This window comes from Protopterus annectens, chromosome 17.part0 (assembly GCF_019279795.1).
Source record: "Protopterus annectens isolate FY-2018-M chromosome 17.part0, PAN1.0, whole genome shotgun sequence".
Taxonomy (NCBI): Eukaryota; Metazoa; Chordata; order Ceratodontiformes; family Protopteridae; genus Protopterus; species Protopterus annectens.
This window is the reverse complement of record NC_056751.1, coordinates 146,560,108-146,578,865: the sequence shown is the minus strand read 5'-3', so window position 1 is coordinate 146,578,865 and position 18,758 is coordinate 146,560,108. Positions and strand designations below refer to the sequence as shown.

At 43.0% G+C, this 18,758-nt stretch overlaps 1 protein-coding gene across 1 annotated transcript in view; it reads right to left on the bottom strand.

Annotated features, from left to right (window-relative positions):
- ERCC6L2 (ERCC excision repair 6 like 2) overlaps window positions 1-18,758 on the bottom strand; it is a 1,190,567-nt gene that overhangs the window by 985,036 nt on the left and 186,773 nt on the right. The gene's annotated exons all lie outside the window — the stretch shown is intronic.

The following is an 18,758-nucleotide window of genomic DNA, read 5'->3' as shown; positions in this document are numbered from 1 at the left end:
GAGGATGGAACCGAGGAGAGAGGTGGCTCCATACCCCGGGCCGATGCACCCATCCCCCAATCCCCAGATTGAGGAAGGACTGGTTCAGCGGGAACCAAAGACTAAAGGGACAAACTCGGAGCTAGACTGAGATGCACCAGACCAAAGAGACATACTCTGAACCGGAGTGAGATGCACTGTAGGCGCCGAGGTGATGGGTTTCAAGAAGGTTGTCGGAGCATGGTCAAAGGAGGAGTGTATGATGGAGTATGTCGATAAGGCAACCCAAGTCCTGCAGGTGGATGGGTCTTAGAAAGTGAGGGAATCCCCCTGGCTAACAACAGCTGGTCTACAAGACACATCACAACAGCTGGTCTAGAAGACACACCACATTGTGTTCCGAAAGGTTCCTAGTGGATCTAGTGGATACCCCAGAGAGAGAGTCAGGACGTTTGAGGAATGGGTTATACGCTTGGCCCAGAAACGGATCTATGGAGGGGGAGTATCGGGTTCTTGGTGCAAGGTCTGCCAGCACCGAAGTCTCTGGTTTCGAGACCGGAAGTAAAGGGGTCAAATGTAGTGAGGTCGGTACAACGCTCGCTACTGAAGTGGCACTCGGAGCTGAAACAGTCGGTTCTAAAATGGAAACTAATGGTGTAGTCAAAGGTGTGCCCTAAGCCGAAGTGGCTACAGATGCCGAAGTCGAAATAGACATAGTAAGGTCTATTATCAGTGCCGGATGCAGGACCGGTGCCAAAACAGGTGTCGGTATAGAAGGTTTTGAGATGGTGAGAGCCGAAGAAGACTGAGCCAAAGAGACAGATTTATGCTCCGACGATAACTTAGGGACCTTTGATTTGTTTGGCTTGCTGTGATCACCCGATGGTAAAGAAGGAACAGAGTGTCATCTCTTTTTGTCCTTAGAAGGAGGGGTTGAGACCTCTGTCGCAGAAATGGCCTCTGAGAAGGGAGACTTGCGTAAGCCTTTCAGAATGGGTTTATTTTTGCGTTCATTAAGAGTGCGTTGGCTGAAACTGTGACAAATGTCACATGGAGGCTGCACCGAAAGGTAGGCCACTCCCAAACAGTATACACAGTCATCATGAGAATCACTGTTAGGTAACTTGCCCTTACAAGACGTACAATTCTTAAAACCTGAAGTACCCTTCTTATCCAACATTTTGGTAGAAAAACAGCACAAGTCAACTGTATAATTCAACTATAATAATGTCAACTCCGTTCAAAAAATCACAAATATAACAATACACTGGTATGTAGAGAAGAAAAGGAAAACACCTGAATAAAGGTGAAATCTAACAGGTTAAACAGGAGAAACAATACCAGGAAATCCCACAAGGGTAAGGGAAGAAAAGCCGTACCAACAATGGTACTTGAAAGTTTACCAACAGTAACAACTGGGTAGAGAGGAAAGAACAAGGTTAGAGACACCAGAAATACGAATTACTTAATAAAATATGAAGATATCCAAAAATTTTTACACAAATATCAAAAAGGTTTCACTTATCTGAGAACTCGGCTGAAATGCGGCTTTATGACTATGTGGCAAATGAGATCTGAGGTAACAGGGAGGAGGGCATTCTGGGTAGAGACTCAGCTTGAGAGTTTTTTTGGCTGGCGCGAGTTTGGTAATAGGTTGATCGGTTCCGAGGGCTCAGAACTGAATCCATCAGTGATGAATGGAAAGAAGATTAACAACATCAGATTCTGTGGTTATGGAATGCCAGGCAAGATGATGCAGAGAAAACCATCCCCCAAATTCTTCCAGAGGTAAGTAATCAGGCTGCTCTTCAAGACCGCTGATAGAAGCTGTTCAGAGAAAGAATCTCTGGATCCCTGATTATGCAGACACCCTCTGCCTTTGAGGGGGCATCTTCCAGATGAGTTTCCCCCTCTGTCCTGGGAGGTAAACTCGCCATGTGTGTCACGGAATGGAACCTGGTATTTCTTGCACCACATCTTTCCACTCCTCTGATTCCTAGAGTAGGATTATTGGGGGGGGGTGGAAAAATGTATGCCCACAGCAGACAGTGTCTTGCCGTCCTTTTTACACTGGCCAATGTGTCTTTCACTTTTGGACCAAAAAGGGAAGAAGCTTCCACTGGAGCGTTGAGAAAGGAAGACTTAAAAGGGTCCACAAAATCACATAGGCATATCCAAGTGTGGCATCTCATGACAACGCCTGCACCTGCTGCTCTAGCCATCCCTTCAGTAGTATGAGATTAACCGCATAGATGAGCTAGATAAAAATTCCAGGGTGGCAAGCTGTGGGGCAACTTTGTCGAATACCTCAGCAGAGACTGCTCCTGCTAAGGTTCCAGAGTTTTCCAAGATTAGGTCTCTCTAGAGCCTGGTAAAGTGTGCCAAGTAATTTAAGGACCAGATAGCAAAGGTCGACGAAGAAAACACCTGCTTCCCTAAGCTGTCAGTCACCCAAGACTCCCTGTTCAGGGGATGGACAGAATGGCTCTCCTCGGCGAGCTCTTTCTTAGTGGCCGCCTCCACCACCATAGCGTCTACTGGCAGGCCTTTAGACCAATGTGGACTGTCTTCCGGTGGAGAAAGACTTTTGTCTGGTCTCCGGGGGATAGATTCAACAGTGTCAGGATTCCTCCACACGTGCTGCACGATGAGCTGTACCAGGTCATCTGCAGGCAAGGTCACCCAAGAAGTAAAGGGTCCAGCGTGGAAAGCCTGCAAGAATACAGACTCCTCAGAGGAAAGGTTAGTGGGCTTCCAGTCTCCCAGCTGCTTTAAAATTTCCAGTATGTCTCCAAAGGAAACATCCTCAGGGGGCAACTGTGGGGACTCTTCCCCTTCATTGTAGTCTGTATCTTAGGTAAGGGATTCCTCAGGGAAATCCACGTGCTTCCTCTTACACTATCTCTTACATGGTACCTCCTCGGCAGGAACATCTGAAGAGGATTCTGAAGAGTGGGTACCTTGTCGAAGGTTATCTTGAGGTTCTCTTGCTTGATGTCCTACAGTAGTGGACTGTGTCAGCTGCGGTTCAGAGGACAGGAATATAGGAGTCTCTGGTGCCAAAGGGACCAACTGTGAGGCAGCAGAGGTATTGTGCCCTCTCCATCACCTGGAAAGTGGACTGGGAGCCTGGAACCAAGAAAGACAACCTCAGGACCGGGATCACACCCCAGTCCGACGAGCCCACCCCCAGGGAAGGAGCCACAGGAGGACTTGGTGCCGCCAAGGGGACCGGAACCATAGTAGACGGCGCCATAGAAAAAATAGGCACCATACTAGGGGTCACAGTACTGACAGCCCAGTCATGAACCCGAGGATGGCTCAGCTCCGAGTGAGTCAATGTCCAAAGGGTAGTCTCCGGAGCCATGGTAAGGGCTACCAATGGAACTGAAGAAGATAGTACTGGGATAGGTGTCAGTGTCGAGGGCTCTGATACCTCCAAGGAGGTCGAAGGAGGAATGTATGTCGGAGTCTGTGGAGAAACTTCCTCGGCTCCGGGTGGGGGTAGGATTCGGAAGGAGTTCGAAATCCTCTGTCCGCCAACAGCTGATCCACAAGTCTCACTATGTCCATTTCCAAAAGGCTCCTGGAGAAGCGAGTGGACATTCCCAATGGAGAATCAAGGCATTTCAAAAAAGGGGCTGTACTGCTGCCCAAAAAAGGGATCTGCCCCCAGGGAATATTGGGTCCGAGGCAATACCTCATCTTTCAGCATCATGGTCAAAGGACTAGCAAGATGTATGGGGGTGGGGGGGACAGTGACCGGAGTTGGAAAAACTATTTTTGGTGCTGAAAGGGGTGCCTGTACTGTTGCCATGGGAGAAGAAGTTCTGGGTGGTTCCATACTCGCAAGAGGTACCATGGGGATAGCTTGCGGTGTTGGTGCCGAGGATGGTACAGTAATGGAAGTCTGAATCACTGGTGTTGAGGCCGGCACCACAGTTGCTGATTGAGATCTTGGTATCGAAGAAGGCACCGTAGATGGGGCTGATGGCCCCAATGCCAAGATTCCTGGAGTCAATTTAGAAATTTTTGTCTTCGGTTCAAAAGATTTAACCAATTTTGCATATAAGGGAACAGAATGGCTTCTCTGCTTGTGCCCTTTTTTAGGAGGGGATGAACCCTCCATCTCAGAAATAGCCTCTGAGAAAGGAGTTTTTAGAAGACCCTTCAGAATCAGTTTATTTTTCCTTTCTGTCAAAGTACAGGAGTTAAAGGCCTTACAAATGTCGCAAGGAGGTTCAACTTTCAAATGCGGAACCCCAAGACAATAAACACAAGATAAGTGACTGCCTGTGTTCGGCATTTTCCTACCGCACTTATAGCACTGTTTGAAGCCTGTCGTTCCTTTTTTGACTGCCATCATTAAATGTACAGAAAGCACCTGTCCACAGTATACACAAATACAATCACAAATTACATACTACCGCGGTTAAGGAGAGAAAAGTTAACAAGGAATAGGAAAAAGGGTAAAGAGAGGGGGATACCAAGAATGGTGCTGGGAGTTACCTCAGAGGTTAGGGAGGACTGTACCAGCAATGATACAAAGAATACCACAAACCTGGTACAGAAATAAGAACAAGACTTCAGAGGGTAAAGCAAACTCTAAACGACTAGTGAAGAGGTTTTACAAGTAAACAACAAAGGAATTTTAAGAAGTAGAAATTTTTAAATGACTTAGCTTGAGAGCTGGCTTGACATGTCTTGATAGTATATGCGGCAAACGAGATCTGAGGTGATAGAGAGTGGGGCACTATGGGTACGCTTAGCTCGAGAGTCTTTTGGCTGATGTGAGCTTGTTATAACGGCCAACTCGGTTCCAAGGACGGAACCGATACCCATCAGTAAGGAATGAATGAAGATTAACAACATCAGATCAACCATTTTGCTTTTACTAGAATGACCAGATAAGGCCTCCTCAAAGGAAGATTTTATCATTCCCTTTAGTAACAATTTATTCTAACTTTCCACCAGGGCCTGGTGACTAAAACCATGACAAATGGAACAATCTTCTTGTAAGTGCACCGAGCCCAGGCAATAAACATAAAGTGAGTGCCCATCAGAAATGGGCAGTTTGTGGTTACACTCCAGGCATTTCTTAAACCCAGTGGTACCTTTAGTTTCTTGGCCATGATTCAACCACAACAATCACACACACAAACACACCACACTACAAGGCAAAAAAGGCAGACAGAGATAGGGGAAAGAAAGGGGCTACCAACAATGGTAGAAAGGAATACCTGAAGGTACAAAAAAACTACCAGCAATGGTAGCTAAGATAACGGCAAAGTGTAGAAAAAGAAACAAAAACTAGTACTATCTACTTTTTGTTTTCTTTTTTAACAAGAAGAGAAAGGAAATAAAGACTACCAACCTTGGTAGTACAGAGTACACCGAAATATATAAGGGAAAGTGGAGAGAAGATGTAAAAGCTATCGGAGAGAGGGAAGACTACAAAGAAAAACCCACACTAACAATATTAATCAGAAAAACCTTTATATAATTATACAGAGACAATAAGAGTGTAAACAAACCAAACGTAAACCAAAAGAAACGGACTTGCTCGACGAAAGTATGATGGCACAAACCCACCAAAAATGAGTATCCACCTGAATAATACTCAGCAAGGGTTTAATAAGACAAATCCACAAAGCGTAAAAAAGACAGTTTGAAACTCTAACTTCTGACCTATCACTATCCTTTCCCCCATCTCAAAAACACTTGAAAAATGCATTCACACCCAGCTCCTTAGTCATCTGGTTAATCAACTCCTTTCCTCCACTCAATATGGCTTTAGGCCAGGGCATAGCATCAATACCACCCTCATTTCCTTCCTGTTTACAGTAAATAGAGCTCAGGATGCTGGATCCATAGTCTCTGCACTCGTTCTTGATCTTTCAAAAGCATTCGACACAATTTCCCACTCCCATCTGCTAACTAAACTCTCCAACCTTGGCATCCCCCCCATCCTTCATTGGTTCCATAACTATCTCTGCAATTGGCAACAATCTACCATCTGGCACTTCTCCTCCCCTTTCATCAATACTAATACATGGGTGCCCTAGGGATCTACACTGGGTCCCCTTTTATTCAGTATATTCATCAATGACTTCAACACTTCTCTCACCCATAGTACTTTTATCCAATATGCAGATGGCTCTACTATAATCTGCTCTTCTAAATCTATCTCTGCACTACAGCAACTTACCCAAGAAGCATTTACCTCAAATGAATCCTGGATGTCACAAAACCATCTCACCCTTAACCCCACTAAAACTAAACTCCTAATATCTACCCCCAAAAAATCAAGCCAAATTGAGAAGTCTGAAATCTCCATCCAATCACAAAATACTACTACAATTGATGTCGTTCCCAGTACCAAATTACTCTGTGCCATCACTGACAGCTTCACCTTTGACCTTCATATCTACAATAACATAAAAAAAAAAACATCAAAAATTGGGTGCCCTTTACAGGCACAACTACTTTCACAGCTACTCTGCTAAAAAGGCTGTTCCCTCATCATTCCTGCTTCCAACTCTCCTATATAGTGCCCCATCCTCACCAACATTCAATCCTCTCTAAAAGTAAAACTCAACTCATGCTACAACAAAGTTGCCAAATTTGCTACAAATGCTAAATAATCCTCCCACCACTGTTCCTCACTACACCAACTAAACTGGCTCGAATTCCCCCATCACCTCACTTATTCACAACTATTGCTCATAAACTTATTTATGATCCAGCAGTCTTGCCCATCCCTCTCCCACATTCTGACCACCTACCATCCTAAGCGATTCCTAAGGTCAGAAAGCAAAATGGCATTTAACACTGATAAACCAAAGCTCACAGCTGGCCACATATTGCACTCTTTTACTGCCTCCAAGCTATGGAATAATCTCCCCTGCCTCACTCAGGGCTATCAGTAATTCCACCACCTTTAAAAGATCCCTAAAATTGCATCTCTCCTCACACTGGATATGCACCTGCACCCCTAATGACAACACCATAACCTGACCTCTTACAATCCTTATTCTGTCCTTTCTCTATCACACTCTATAACTAGCCTATCTTCCCCTTCCTTCTATCAAACCATTTCCTTCTACTGTCACTTTACGCTCTGCTATCCCAACCTCAGCCTATCTCCCTCTCTCATCCTTCATCCTAAACTCATTTCTCTGCTATTACTTACATACAAACAGTTTTCTATTCTTACTGCCAGCACTGTATGAAATAACTCTCCACTGTCATTATCAACTGATTCAATGTTATCATCACATTACTCTAACTTGCCATTCTTTACTTGATGTGTTACTATTGTCTTATACATCCTGTATTAATTTGTAACATTTTATTTGTATGTCATTAAATGTGGAGATTTTCTCCCCGGGCCTCCACTGAAAATGGGCTCTTTTCAGGACCAGTGGACTTTCCCAGTAAACAAATGCAATAAAATAAATTTAGTAATCCTATACAGACCAAACAAAAAATCTGGACAGTGCCTATACTCCTACACAATCACTAAACTTTGGAATAGATTACCTATAAATATCAGAGCTATACCTAACCTCAACAGATTTAAACACATTTTAAAGAACTTCCTTCTCAAATCATGTATTTGCCCTTATCCAAAACTAGCTAATTCTCCTTTACTTCTCCTTCTTCCATGTACCCCACCCCCACTCCTCACTCACTTTCCCCCTTTAACCCTCCTCTCTCTCTAATAACCTCGGTTTTCCTTACTTCCCCTTTAGTTTCTACTTTCATCCCCTCTTCCTCTACATCCCTGCATCTTAGCATCTGTTCTCTCCTCTAGAATAATTTTTATATGCAGTACACCCTGGTAAACCACCCACTCAGTCTTACTTCCCTGTATACCTCAGTGTCATCCTGACATTATTTTTAGTTTTTAGATTTGAAATGTCTTATGCAAAATGTAAATTGTCTTGCTCATGTTTATAAGATTTAAACTCTGTGCTTTTATTATATGCTGCGATGTAGTTTGGGGATTCTCTTGCTCATGTTTGTTAACTTTATCAGAATTAGACTCTGTGTTTTTATCATATCCTATGATGCAGTTTGTTGTGGAGCTTTTCTCCCCGGGCCTCTGCTGAAAATGGCTTTCTGACCCTGTCAGACTTTCCCAGTCACCAAATGTTAAATAAATAAATATATAAATACATTTTAAACTGATTGGAAAAAAAGAGCGCTCTCATTTAAAAGTACAATACAGTCTTATGACAGTCTGTTAAAACACAAAGTCTGACCTTTAAACAGGAAAGTGTTCGTCAACCAAAAAAAGAAGTTATGTACTCATCATAACGTTCTATCTGTGTTGCTGATCTTCATTAATCCTTGACATATGGGACTCTGTTCCGAGCCTTGGTACTTGATCGGTCATTACAACAGCTCGCGCCAACAAAAAAACTCCTGAGCCAAGTCCCTACCCAAAATGCCTCCCTTTAATTACCTCAGATCGAGTTTGCAGCTATAATAAAAGACCAGGAAAAGTAATACTATAACCACTGAAGGGACTATGTCCAAGGTCATACATGAAGAAACAGATAACTAGGACTACGATCTGTTCCTCAAGGAGTCTGAAGGAGGGGGAAGGAGGATAGGGTCCCAAGGATAAATGAAGATCAAGAAAACCGAAGGAGTGTTATGATGAGTACATAACTTCTTTATCTGGTATTGTCAATCTTCATTTTATGCTTGATATATGGGACAGAGTCCCCAGCTACCTTGTACCTTGGGAGGCCTTATGGAAGTATATTCCTGAGTACCATAGAACCAAATGATGCTCTTCCACTGGAGACCAGATCCACTTTGTAATGAGTAATAAAGGTATGTGGAGAAGCCCATGTCACGGCTGCATGTATATCATCCATGGAAGCCTTAGAGTAGAAAACAGCAGACGTGGCTACTGCTCTTTTGGAGGGTGCTTTAACTGGGGCTGACAGTTGGAGGTTTTTCTTGCTGTAGACAAAGGTAATGCATTATCTTAACCACTTAGATAATGTGACCTTTGAAAGTGATCTGCCCATGGAAGGACCTGAAAAGGAAACAAATAACTGGTCCATTTTCCTGAAATCTTTAGTTCTGTTGAGATAAAAACACAATTGTCTGTGAACATCCAAGAAATGCAAGTACTATTCTCCCTTGCTGGAAAATTTAGGAAGAATATTGGCAACTCCATGAACTGATTAATGTTAGTCTCAGACACGGCCTTAGGAAGAAAAGATGGATTGCTTCTTAGTGATACCCTGCCTTTATAAAAAAATCAAATATGTGGGTTTTGAGGACAACACATGCATCTCTGAAATCCTCCTAGTGGATGTAATGGTTATTAAGAAAATGGTCTTCCATGAAAGAAATTTCAAGTCACAGGTAGCCACCGGCTCAAAGCGTGACTGGACCAAAGATTGCAAAGCCATAGTAAGATCCCAGGGAACAAGGAGTTCCCTATAAGGAGGCTTTCACCTAATGTTCCCTTTAGAAAAACCTTGCACAGTCTATGTGAAATTAAAGACTGTCCTTCAAACCTGTTATAGAAATCAGAAATAGCAGCAAGCTGAAATCTGATGGCAGAAGAAGAAGCTCCTTGTTTGAAGAATGAAGACAAAAATTGCAGAACCTCTTCAACCGATGCCAAAAAAGGGTCAAGTTTATGATTGCGAGCCCATAAGGAAAATCTTTTCCATTTGCTGAGGTAGAGACTCCTTGTGGAAGGTTTATTGGAAGCTAGCAACATTTTTCAGACTGGAGAAGATAAGTTATTATACCTGAAGGAGGGGGAAGGAGGATAGGGTGCCAAGGATAAATGACACAGTGGTGCAGTGGTTAACTTTGTCACCTCACAGCAAGAGGTTCTCCAGTTTGATTCTCGGCTGGGGTGCCTTCTGTGTGGAGTTTGCATGTTCTCCCTGTGTTCGCGTGGGTTTCCTCCGGGTACTCCGGTTTCCTCCCACATTCCAAAGACATGCATCTGGAGCATTTCTCCCTGGGCCTCCGCTGAAAACAGGCTCTGTGGAACCTAGTCGGACATTCCCGGTCAACAAATGTTAAATAAATAAAAAATAAAAATAAACTGTTAATCAATGGAACTGGAGCACCAAGTTGTAAATTTCAGGTTGGAGTGAACTAATCTCGGAGGATGGGACAGGAGATCTGGATCTGGGTCCAGAGTCCATGGATGTTGATGCAGACAAGGCCAATGAAAGGGGAACCAGACTTGTCGAGGCCAGAATGGGGCAATTAGAATCACTTTGCTCTTCAACCTTATGGCTTTCTTTAAGAAAAGGGGTATTAGAAGAATGGGGGGAAAGGCACAGAGTAGCCCCGAGGTCTAATCGTGAAGGAGAGCATCACTCGGGGACTTCCCCTGAGGGGGGATTAGGGCCAAGTTGTTGTTGTTCTGGGGGGATTCAAACAGATCACAGAAGGCTGGCCCCAGCAGCAGAAAATTTCCTTCGCTACTCTGGGACTGAGAGACCACTCGTGGGGCAGGAGCATGCACCTGCTCAATTTGTCTGCTATCATGTTTGAGTTCCTCAAGATATGCTTTACTACCAGCAAGCGGTTTGAAGAGATTGCCCATTGCCACACTCTGAGAGCTTCTCGATGGAGGGGTTAAGACTTGGTTAACACCTTGTTTGTTGATGTACCAGACTACTGACATGTTGTCTGACTGAACTGTAATCATTCTTAGAGGGAGGACAGTTTGAAAGGCTTGTAATGCTAAAAGCACTTTCTTCAGTTCCAGAACTCTGATGTGCAGACTGGCCTGTACTGGGGACCAAGTGCTTTTGACAGTCCTTCCCTGAAAATGTCCCCTCAACCCAATCTGGGAGCAATCACTATGGTCTGGGGATGAGATGAAACAAATGGCCGACCCAAAAGAATGTCTTCGAATTCCATCCACCAAGATAGCTCCTTCTTGCAACGATTGGTAATTTGAATGTAATGAGACAGAGGATAAGTAAGGATACACTATTGGGAGGATAGAAGTCAATGTAGGACTCTCACGTGGGACCGTGCTAGCAGTACTAATGTGATGGCCGCCACCAGGGATCCCAGTGCCTGCAGAAAGTACAGTTGTGTGCACTTACTATAAATGCAGATGTTCGAGTGTATTCACTGTTGCAGTCATCACAATTGGGTTATCTGCTTGTAGTAGCCCTCAGTCGGCCTGATTAACAAAGTCTTGGGTCCTGCGTCCGTTGCTGCCCCTTCTTCCATGACGTCAGGTTGTCAGGGGTATAAAACATGCCGCCGACGCCATTACATCAATTTTTCTTGCTCCAGATGTCAGGTGCCCCCCTAATGGGAAGCAATTAAATCTTTAAACATACAAGGTTATACCTCCAACAAAAAAGCAAATACACCAAAAAGCTTTTGAGCATAGTAAAGTAGAGTAGATGTATAGCCCAAAAGAAGAAAGGGGGCTGGAGGGAGGGTAACCAGGACTGCAACAGTGAATACACTCGAACATCTACATTTATGGTAAGTGTACACAACTGTACTATGTTCTTCGTGTTTCACTGCTGCAGTCATCACATATGGGTAGATTCCCAAAGCTAAGGTTGGGAGGAGGAATTTAGATAGCATTAGGACCAGTTATAAGACCCTGCAAGACTGCAGTGGCAAAGCCAGCTCTGGATTTAGAGAAAATTGGCAGATGGTAATGCTTGGTGAATGTACTGAACTCCAGGTAGCAGCTTCTAGGATGTCCCTGGTAGGGACGCCTCTGAGAAAGGCTGTAGAGATAGATGCATCCCTGGTTGAGTGGGGTCTGATCCCCTGTGGGATAGTTTTTCCATGGTGCTTGTAGCAAAAATGAATGCAATGGCCTATCCATTTGGAAATGGTTTGCTTTGAAAAAGCCTTCCGCTCTGCCCCTGCAGCAAATGCCACCAGCAGTTGGTCAGATTTCCTTTGAGGATTAGTCCTCTCCAAATAGAATCTGAGTTGTCTGTGCACGTCTAAGGAGTGCAGTATCCGTTCCCCTTTATTCTGTGGGTTAGGAAAGAAGGTTGGCAAATGAATGGACTGACTAAGGGCCACAGTGAATACCACCTTGGGCATGAAGGAGGGATTGGTCCTGAGGGACACCCTGTCTGCAGGAAAGATGATGAAAGGCTCCACTGTCATGAGGGCCTGTAATTCAGATATCCTTCTTGCTGAAGTGATTGCTAAAAGGAAAGCTGTTTTCCAAGAGAGAAATTTTAAATCTGCAGTGGCAGCTGGTTCGAAAGGAGGAAGGGTGAGCTTTTCCAATACAAAGTTAAGGTCCCAGGCTGGAGTTGGGGCTCTCATGGGTGGTCGTAGATTTTTGTCCCCTCTGAGGAACTGATTAAGCAGTGGATGAGAGAAGAGGGGAGGTTCTGTGTTATAATGAGATGAAATCGCCGAGGCTTGAATTCTGATGGAGGAGAAAGACAGGCCCTTGTGAAGCATCTCAGTTAAGCATTGTAAAATCTGGGGTAAATTGGGCACTACTGTGCTCATCCTTTGAGAATGGTTCCAGGCACAGAATCTTTTCCATTTTTCAGCATAAGATTTTCTAGTAATAGGCCTCCTTGCCTCTAAAATGATATCCATCACTGGTTTACTGAGGGATGGTAAAGGAGAGATTAGGTAATTAGCCAGGCTGCTAGATTCAGTGTATGAAGCTGAGGGTGCAGAATCTGGTTCTCCTGCCAAGACAATAGGGTAGGAGTCTGAGGCAGGTACCATGGGGCCAACAGTGACACTCTGCGCAAGAGGGGGTACCAGTGTTGGCATGGCCAGTCTGGTGCAATCAAAATCGTCCTTGGTTTGTCTTGTTTGATCTTTAGTAGTACTTTGGAGAGCAGAGGCAGAGGAGGAAAGGCATAAACCGATAGGTTTTTCCAGCTGAAGGACACAGCATCCACTTTCCAAGCTTGTTTGTGGGGAGTCCTTGTGCAAAATTTGTCCAATTGATAGTTCTGGGGGAGACAAACAGGTCTATATCTGGGCTCCCCTATTTGCTTGTCAACATGTTGAAAATCCTTGGTTCCAGCTTCCACTCATGTGGGTCCATGAGGTTTCTGCTTAGTTCGTCTGCCAGTGTATTTAGATTTCATGGCAGGAATTGAGCTTGTAGATGCACTTGGTAGCTCAGGGCTGTGTTCCACAATGCCATGGCTTGTCTACATAGGGGGTAAGAATGTGTACCTCTCTGCTTGTTTATGTACCACATAACAGTGGTGTTGTCCGTCTTTACCATTAATTGCCCTGGAAGAATGTGGTCCTTGATGGCTGTCAGAGCATTCCGTACAGCTAACATTTCTTTTTGATTGATATGCAAGTGCAGTTGACTTGGGTTCCATTTGCCCTGAATGCACTTCCCTGCCAGGTGAGCCCCCCATGCATAATCTGATGCGTCTGTTAGGGTTTGGGCGGCAGGGGGTGGTGTGAATGGTAGTCCCTTGTTTTGGTGGCAGGCCTCTGCCCACCAAAGAAACTCTAGGCGTAGGCAAGGTATGACAGGAATCATCTAGATCCTGAGAATGTTGACACCATAGGCTTTTTAGATACCATCGTGGTTTCCTCATATGCAGTTTTGCATATGGAAGTAAAAGAATGCAGGAGGCCATGAACCACAAGGCTTGTAGTATTTGCCTTGGAGACAGTAGGATTTTTGTGGCCACTTGTTTGAAGTAAGTTGTCAAATGAATTTGTTTCTCTGGCATGAGGAAAGCCATCTGGGAAGTTGTACTCAAGCTTGCCCCCAGGAATATGACTTGTTGACAGGGTACTAGGTGTGATTTCTTTTCGTTTATGGTATACCCCAGACAAGTTAGCACCCTTTGTACAAAGGCCAGATGATTCAAAAGTATGTCCTGGCTTTCTGCCTGAATTAGACAATCGTCCAGGTATGGGTAAATTTGAATATTTCTTTGTCTGCAAAATGTGATGACTGGGGCTAGGCACTTTGTGAATACCCTGGGCGCAGTAGATAAGCCAAAGGGCAGTGCAGAGAACTGGAAGTGACTGTAGCCTGCTTTGAAGCGTAGGTATCTTCTGCAAGATTCCCTGATTGGGATATGCAGGTATGCTTCCTTTAAGTCGAGTGTTACCATCCAGGCATCTTTTCCTAGCATAGGAAGCAACTGGTGAAGAGTCAGCATCTTGAATTTTGGAATCACTGAAAAGGTGTTTAGAGTAGACAGGTCCAGAATAGGACACTATGAATTGTCTTTTCTGGGTACCAGGAAAAGTCTTGAGTAGAAACCTTGCCCTTTTTCCTCTTCTGGTACAGTCTGAATAGCCTTTATGTTTAAAAGAGAGATTATTTGCTTTTGAGCCTCTGCCCACTGATTTGGGGGTAGATCTGGCCAACCTTTTGGCGTTGGTAATGTGTGGAAGTGAAACCTGTATCCTTGGGACACTATATTTAAAACCCATTTGTCCAGGGTAATGAGTTCCCAGTTTTTGGCCTGCAGACCAATCTTTCCCCCTAAAAAAGCATTCAGTTGAGAAGTGCTTGGAAGTTTTAAAATCAAGTCATTGAGACAGTATTCCATAGGGGGGAGTCTTATTACTCCCAGATTTGGAAGTGGAAGCCCCCCACTGCTTAGTCCTGTGCGTACCCTGGGATTTATGCTGTGTCTGTGTTTGGATTGAGACCTGGAAGGAGCCGTAAAGGACCAATTCTTAGAGGGCCAATGCCTACTAAATCTTGGAGGTTGAACTTGAAATCTTTAACAGTTTGCATAGATTTAGCTTTATCTTCCATCTTTTTAAGAACTTCCTCAGCTTTGTTGCCAAACAGGCGGTCCTGATTTAAGGGAGCATCCAACAGTTTAGCTTTAACATGATCAGGCAAAGATTGCTCCTTAAGCCAAGCATGCCTTCTGAGTACAGACCCAGTGACAGCAGCCCTGCAAGAGGCCTATAAAAAATCAAACCAACATTGCAAAGTATGTTTTCCAACCTGTTCAGCAGAATGCATTAAATCCTGTAATTACTTATTTTCAGCACAGTCAGGAACCAACATCATTTTCTGTTTAAGCAATCCAACAATATGTTGTTGATACTTTAACATATGAAACTGACAGTTTAAGGCCCTAATGGCGAAGGCTGCAGAAGTGTAAACCTTCTTACCCCATCTATCCAGCACCCTGGAGTCTCTATTAGAAGGGATAGGGTTTTTGGCAGGAGAGGCCTTAATGCCCTTGGGTCCCTGTGAAATAGTCTCTGGATCTGCAATAGGATTTTTAAAAAGGAACTTGTGAGAATCAGGAATACTGTAATATCTGTCAGGTTTTCTGGGAGCAGGAGGCAAAGAATCAGGGGCCAAATTAGATTCCAAAAAGGCATCATCAACAATGTCTAGTACAGGTGGTATAGCTAAAGGCCTATGCTGATGCAAGAGTAAGAAATCCCTAAGCCTCTTTTTCGAATCAGAAAAATCCTGGATTTCTCTGTGGAAATGCTCCCTTAGAGTATGCAAGGTTTCACCAAAAGAAAAATCCTCTGGAGGGGAAGCAGAGGGGAATAGAGTCCTCTGCATCAGAATCCTCATAAGTAGATAAGGGCAAATCCAGATCATCAGAAAAATCTGAATCCTGGTCAGAAGATTCATAAACAAATTCAGTCCTAGGTCTTTTAGAAGAGGGTGGTTGGCTTCCCCTGATTAAAGTTATAAGATCTTCAGCCATCCTTATCATCAGTTTAATATGCAAGTCCATAGGCCTGAATACACCCTCAGAAGCCAGTGCCTGCACAGTGGCTCCGGACCAATCCAAGGTAAAGAAGCCAGCACCAAGCTGTAAAAAAGTGTAACTTTTATTATAAAGTTATCACAAACAGACCGGTTTTGGCATTAGTTTCAAGCCTTCCTCAGTGTAACCATAGAAATAACAATACACTCCTTATATACACACACCCATATAGAAACAAGAAAATAATTGGCTGTTTACAACAATTCATTTAATCCAGGAGGAATTAGACCCCCCCAACTTAATTATCAATCTTTTTTGTTTATTGTTCAATATGTTGTGCCAGCCACTCTTATTTGTTCTGTCTCCCTTAATAATGTCAATGACCGTAAATCTGAAAGTTGCAGAGGGATGTTGCGAATAAAACTTAGTAAGGAATACTTCAGAAGACTTAAATTAATCCTGAAAATAGCACTGACATCTAGGAACAAATCCAAGCTATAAACCAATTTACTCTTCCTGTCCTAACTTACAGTTTTGGAGCGACTGACTGGCACCAAAACGTGTTGGCCAGATTAAATAGGAAAACAAGAAGGATGCTTCATGCTCACCAAATGATTTAGAAAAATCAGTGCATAACAAGATTATATATTCCCATTCTGAAAGAGGGATGGGCCTCCTTGAAATTGATATGTATAGATCTGCAATCGTGGGACTCCACACATATCTGCTGACCTCACAAGACCCAAACGTAGTGAAAGTTTTGAAACATGAGGAGAATAAATCTAAGATGACTTCTCTGCTTAATCTAGCAGAAGCTTATCAGCATCAAGCAGGAATGGAAATCAAACCAGAAGTAGATAAAAAAATCAGGCAGCAACTGAATGTGCCAAAAACAAAATAAAGAATATAAGGTGAAGGATCAGAAGAGAAGGCAAGAAATGTGGAAAAAGCATAAATATAATTGCAAGTATAGAATACTTCTGGAAGAACCTCGTGTTCAGGAACGAACACAGGAATGGTTAAGGAGAGGAAAATTCAAACCAAGAGATAAAAGGTGAATATTGGCGGCCCAAGATAATGGGCTGCGTACACATTGGTTTATAAAGTCCATTGAACATCTGGGAGAAACAGAAAAATGTAGGTTTTGTAAAACTGAATTTGAAACAGTTGCACACCTCGTTGCAACATACTAATGGCAGAAGGACTGCATACCGAAAGGCATAATATTATGGCAAGACTGTTGCACTGGGGATTGTGCAAACATGAGCCACAAAGCATCATAGAAAATGAAGTCCACATCACATGGGATCATCCATTACCAACAGTTGAAAAGATAGATGCTAGAAAACTAGATACAGTGGTCCAAGAAAAGAAGACAAGAAGAGTAGCATTGATCACGGAAATTGCCACATCCAGTGACTACAGTATCTTGCATAGAGACAGACACAAAGTCACAAAATATCAGAATCTGCAGGCAGAAATGAGAGCCATGGGGAAGAAAGATACCCAGACAGTTCCAACAGTAGTAGGAGCAACGGGTCTTAAAAAAAAGAATTTACAGTCATATTTGGATAGGTTACCAATACATGTAACTCTATAAGAACTGCAGAAGGAGTCATTATTGGGCACACCGCGGCTACTGTGAAGAGCACTACTGGCTGACATCAAAGATTGAAACAATACTAATTTCATGAACTTTAATCATACTTTGACTTAGGAATAGGGTCCATTCCCGTCATGGTATTAGAAACCCAAAAGACTTGGGAGAAATTAAAAGAATACAAATATGCCTATAGGCAGAAAACAAATAAGTTAAAAATTTGTGCATTCAGTTACACATTATGCAGTGGAAAACTGTCCTGTATAGAAATCAACATTCTTAATTGAGTAAATAAACAAAGTAGTGGATAAAATAACATGATCCTGGTGAGATACTCATCAGATTTTTTAAATTTATTCTATATTCACTTTACTCTGGAGACAAAGTGATACTGTCCTGGATTACAGTCCAATTAAGATAAAATGTTACATATTCACAAGAAAAATTATATGAGGGTTACATGTTCCATGGAACTGAATCCTATTTGTGACTCTAACAGAACTTGCTGGAGAGACAGATTCATATCTCAAAGGCTATCTTTTCTATGGAATAAACTTTCCTTCTTCATAAAACAAAGCCCACCCCTCAGTCGCTTTAAAAATAATTTTGATAAATGGATGAAGAACCATAAATTCACTCCCAGGATACTCCCCACATCCCTTATGGACAAAGGCAATCTGTAAAATGGCTCTGGGCTCCAACACCCAAAGACCCACTACCCTGATACTACCCCATCCCACATCTGGGGAATTAAGACATAATATTGTCATATCCTGGGTAATTTTGGCTAGGCTTGTAAAGGTTATTGTACCATCAGCCTAGTGATCACCTACAAACCTATGAACCTATATAATTTATCTAACTACGCAAGCACACCCTTTTGGTAAGATCAAGAGTCTAGACAGCCTAGGTGGAATTGCATTATTTAAAAGAAAACTGCCAACCCACCCACTTAAAACTGTTTACTACAATCGCTGACTACTACGCATCTTTGAAACCACTACAAGTCCTCAAAAGACATTCACCTAAATTAATAAATGCACAGAAAAGACGGCACAAAACTCACAAAATACAGAAAAGACGGCACAAAACTCACAAAATGTAAATAAGACTGAAGTTCAAGAGCAAATGAAGCATAAACCAGAACATAAACTTTTTTTCTCCTAAGGTAGCAATCCCCAGTGTACTTTCCATACCACTTTTATTATTTTCACTTTGAGGTCACTGTACCTCAGTGCAGATCAGCAACACATGGTAAAAAGCTGCTCTGTTCTTTCCCTTGGAGGCTGCATTCTCAGCAATTAAGACAACAGAAATCTTGCATCAAGCAAAAGTATGCAAGCCTACATCTATACCTGGTTAAATTCAAGACAATATCATGTTCTTCACTTTCATTTAAGCAGCAAAGAAAGTTAAACATTTCTTGACATGTGACACAACACATAATTAACTGGGAGTACATGGTAACTAGACAATATCATCAAGGG